The sequence below is a fragment of the Macrobrachium rosenbergii genome, chromosome 52 (assembly GCF_040412425.1).
Source record: "Macrobrachium rosenbergii isolate ZJJX-2024 chromosome 52, ASM4041242v1, whole genome shotgun sequence".
Classification (NCBI taxonomy): Eukaryota; Metazoa; Arthropoda; class Malacostraca; order Decapoda; family Palaemonidae; genus Macrobrachium; species Macrobrachium rosenbergii.
This window is the reverse complement of record NC_089792.1, coordinates 24,854,202-24,859,599: the sequence shown is the minus strand read 5'-3', so window position 1 is coordinate 24,859,599 and position 5,398 is coordinate 24,854,202.

The following is a 5,398-nucleotide window of genomic DNA, read 5'->3' as shown; positions in this document are numbered from 1 at the left end:
TGCTTCCTCTGTTTCTCAAGAAGTTGGTACCTTGTGGAAGTGTTTTAGAATGTTTCAAGATGAAGCTATTATATTTAAACGTTTTAATGCTTTTCTTCTTCCTTGTTTGGAGTATTGTTCTCCAGTGTGGTCTTCAGTTGTTGACTCTCATCTTAAACTATTGGATAGAGTTATGCCGTCAGCTAGATTTGTTATGCCAACTCTTATGTTGATGCATGTCATAGACATGAGGTGAGTTTGTTATGTTTGTAGCAAAAAGTTTACTAAACAACAAACATCCTCTACACTCTTCTTTACATGACCTGGCTACTTTTGCTCACAAACATAAGCAGGCTGCTGCTGCAAACAGTGTCATTTTCAAGCATCTGGTTTAACACTACTCTGCTAGTTTTATTTTGGCAAGGGCTAAAATGTAGAATAGTTTACTTAGAGCAGTTGTGGAATGTGTTGATCTTATACATTTAAGTTAGGAGCAAATTCATTCCTGCTTTTTGCTGACATCTGAATATCAGGTGTATTGATTTTATTTTCTTTTCCCCTCAGGTTTTTTTTTACTTAGAACCTCTTCTTATAACTTGTCTTTCTGTAAGCTGATTTTTCTCTGGAGCCCTCTGGGATTCAATGTCTGTTAACTGTCCATTGGGTTTTCAGTTGAAGATTTAAGGAAAGAAATTAGGGTGTCTGACCATAACCTGAACAAGAGGGTTTTGTAATCAATTTGACCCACTTTAGAATTGAGCATTCTAGATTAACCTATGATTTTATATTGTAAGGAGCCAGTGACCACTATAAAGCCCATAACTGTTGAGCATATTTTGGTATACAGTAATGGTCAAAATATGACTAAGGAGGAAACATCTAGTTATGTGTCATATTTTAAAGGACTGTTGCAATAAATAACTTGATGGGATATGTACAGGAAAACCAGGGTTTTAATGCAATATAAATCTAAATACTTGTACTTTATTTGTATGTTGTATTTATTCTCTGATAGAGAAAACCTTAAAGGTCTTTTAAGGAAAATCCAAATGAAAAAATAACTGGATAACTGAGATATGTATCAGCACTTGGCCTAAACCCCATAATTAGTCAATCATGTATTCAAAAAGAATATGAACAGTCTACAAGGTTTACACATATTTTAATTCCAACAGTCCCAAAAAAGGTTTACCAACCCACTGGAATATGCTTATAACGTGTAAACAAAACCTTACTATTAGATAATTGTTCTTTGTAATTTTTATCAATCTTCAAAGTTCAAAGCCTGGGAGTTGCAATTTATTTTATGTAAATAATAAAGTAAACTAAGTTGAAGGTACAGTACTATAAACTATTCTGCTTTGGAATTTTCATTTGTTAGATTACACCTGTGGAACAATGGGTCCCTTACTCTGTATAATCTGAATAAGTCGGTCAAATGCAAGATTTGGCATGAATCAACATTTAAGAATACTGTAATGTGCTTGATTTTCAGCATCCTTTTACTGGGAGGAAAAATTGAGTGCAAGAAGGTAAAATATGTGATGGAATAGAAACTGTGATTAGAGTGGTAAAAACAAGCCACAAAACTAATGTAAATGGTAAGAAACAGAAAATATTGGAAGTTCACTATTACCAATATCTTGAGACATGGCACATTGCAGTAGGAGGAGACTTCAGTACTCGGTCCCATCTATGACCAACATTTATATGATGCTGACAATGCTGCAACACAAATTTAAAGGTAATGCCAATGAAGCAAGTATTTTCTCTTCAAAAGTATATGAAAAGAAAAATCAAAGCACCAAAGAGATCAGGAGCTGCAGCTGAAGATAAACATGCTCCCACTCTTTGGTACCACGATTTAATGCATTTCATAAGGGACCAAGAAATTGCAGGGTCTTCGTGCCCCAGCTTTAGCACACCTGAGACCTACACTAAATTATTGATCCCGTAACATTTTTTAAATGAATCCTAAATCAAACAGGTTTAATAAGCCTAAACATTTTACCCACAGCAATATGAGTATATAGGCCCTTGAGGTAAAATTACAGCTTGAGGTATAAATTACTATATATATATATATATATATATATATATATATATATATATATATATATATATATATATATATATATATAATACATATGTATATATAATATATAATACATACTGTATACATAAAAGGAATAATAGATATAAGCTGCAGCAGCCACCCCAGTGCTATTTTGATATCTCTGCGAAAGATCACGCCATGGACGCACTTAATGAAGTCTCCGTTTAGACTAAGATAGATGATCAGAGCAGATCCTGGAAATAATTCGTAGTTGACTTCGATTTCAGTCTTGTCTGAAATAAGATGAAATCGAAGCAAATGGTCACTGTGTGTATGAGGGACCATAAGAGTAAGGCTTTTGTGTTTATGAACTATTTTTCTGTTAGTACTAAAAACGTGTTTGTATATCTTTCAAAATAATTGGGTGAAGGGTGCAAAACTGACATCATGAGTCCTCATGCTTTTTTTTTATATGTGCACCTGTAGTGATATGTTGCATAAAATGTAAGTTGTGAAGAATGATTGGATTTGATTTATATTTATGAAATTTAAGTTGCCAAGCCAAACACAGGACACTTTTCAGCAATTCAGCGCTGAAAACAGTGAAATAAGAGAGTTGAAATGGTTGGACAGCAAGACGAAGAGGTCCAGAAAAAAATACAATGAGAAAAGAAAATCACACAGTTGGGCTAATAGGCAATAGTTACATAATTTAGACAGCAAGATTGTGAGGAAAGGAAGCGGGAATGGAGATAAAGTGTGGGCTAAAAAGTGGGTGCAGCTGAGGGCCGAAGGGACGCTGTAAACGCCCTTTTTTAATGCCTGCGGTGCACTGAGCCAGTGAGGTGTGCTGAATGCTGTACCCACTACGGATGAAGTAATTTCAGATTATAGCTAAAGGACGGTGTGTGTTGCTAAGCAGCTGCAGCTCACAGTCAGGATAAGTTTTCACTAGTATCAAAAGCACATTTTCATGTTTTTATCCTTTATACAAGTTTTATGAGAGTTGCAAGCCAATTTACTCGCCAACTGACTGCAGAGCATATAGTAGTGATGTGTCTGCAGAATTATGATGACGAACCTAATCAATATCAAGCAAAGAGAGTACACGGGAATATAAGATAAGAAACAGATTTAGTTTAATATTACTACTATAGGACTCTCGAGTAGTAAAATGCATTGTTTACTCAGTTTTATATGCATATTGGGACTAGTTAAAGCTGCTAAATCATCTCTAAAAACCAAAATAGAACTAACAATCAATCTCCATATCATATGCAGGAATCTATGGAGTTACGAACTAACACAAAGGGAATAGGAGACAGCAAATCTCCGCCAAACGTGAGCAATCGATCCAACAAGTTATCCCTCATCCAGAGCCAGATCACCAAAATCTGCTCGCAGCTCCAATCACATGGTCAACCTTTGGTAAACATTTTGTCAAATCAATGCATGACTTTAAAAGACAACAGTGGTAACAATTAGAAGACGAAGAAAGTATCTGAGATTAAAAAATGATCTTTCATGGAAGAACTCGAACTTAGCTGTTAGCATCTCAGCCTTGTTTCAGACCTAACTAACTGAACCAAAAAAGTTTATATTTTGGGCCACTTATTTAACTGGGGAATTCTTGTATGACTATGACTGGTAAGAAATAAGAGATAAAGGGACAATATAAACTATGAAGAGAGAAAGCTACCTCAGTGTGTAGATAATAATCGGTTCCTCCAGCTTAAAGTTGGTTAATTTAAAAATTTAACGACCAATTTAAATTCACGAAATATCACAATTTCTAAGAGGTCAATAATTCAGTAACTTACCTTAAATTAGTGATAAATCTATTAGCTCTGGATCAGTCTTAGGAACAAAACCTGTCGAGAAAGTTAGGCTTCTTACCTCCATAAATAAAATAGGCAGAAATCAGGTCTTGGCAAAGATAACATTGATGACTGTGAAAAGGAAACGTACTGAAATGTCCTTAAATCTTTGTTTGTTGTAAGATTGGTTACAAAATATATATATATATCTATATATATATATAGTGAAAATGAAAAAGACAAGTATACAAAGACAAGTTGAAAAAGACAAAGCAGTTTGAAAGCTCATACCTCCATCAACATTTAGGCCCTTTACGATATGTATAGACCCAGTTGGGTGACAATGCAAACCAGGGCGGATAGCCACCCACCAAGAGGTTGCTTCCCACCAATAAAACAATACATTTTAATTTAATATAGTTTGTATATAGTTAGGTTATATATAGGTACAGTTTGTAGTGTATGCAATAGGAGTTTGGATAAACGATATCTTACAGGTTTAAGAGAAGATATAACCTCAAATTAGATTTTTCTTGTAGAAATAACTAAATTTTGGTTACTGAAATCTACGGTAACGTTCCGCTGTTTCGGTTTCTGAAGCGTGAAACCCAACACCAAAATGGGTTTTTCCTCTAAAAATCATATCATAGCTCCCAAAATCAGTTCACGTGCCTCAACCTCTGGTCAAATTTTCGTAGAAATACTCACACACAACTTTTTGAGTACTGTTTAAAAGAAACGCTGACAAACGAGCAGACCGAACCAATAAAACATCTTTGGCATAGGTAAAACCCTGAAAATGTTTTTTTTTTTTTGGCAAAGCAAATTTGTGACAAACGCAAGTCTCCGCCAACATTGGTCTCTAACAAAACAGTTATCCTAAAGAATTAAGAACAAGTCGCCGACCTGGATAATTGTACGTTGATGCTTCCAAACCTTCGAGTCATAGACTTCAGTGAGAAGTATACAATGAAACCAAAATTTTATAAACTTCAAGAATAAATATTTTGTATATATATACTTCCGATACGGCAGTTCATTTTACAAGGGAACTCGACTGGAAATGCTCTTTGTTGCCCTGAGAGGTGCCCATTCATTTTAGTTGATCATCCCGAACTTTCTTCTAGTGACTTCATTTCATATCGAACAATGAACAATTTAATTCTTTTATTCCTATGCTTGCAATGGTCTTGGAGAGAATGATCTTGAATTTGTCAAAGAAAGCTTGCATTCCTTGTTAGTCCTCATGTGGATTTCAGTAACCTCTATTTCTAATCCTTGTTAAATATTAAGAACTCCTTTGATGAATTTTGGCATGAGGATGTATACATGTGTATTTTGATAATATATTTGAACCAGACACCTGCAGCTTCTAGTGAAGTGATATTTCATGAAACGAAATTCATAGTGGTCGCATTCAATTTCCTCTCTTATATTCGCCACGCTGAGGGCAACATAAAAAAAAAACTTCAAACAGAAAAGGGGCGGCAGAAAGTAGCTATGAAAAAAATATGAAACAAGTGGTACTGGAGAATAGCAAATTAAT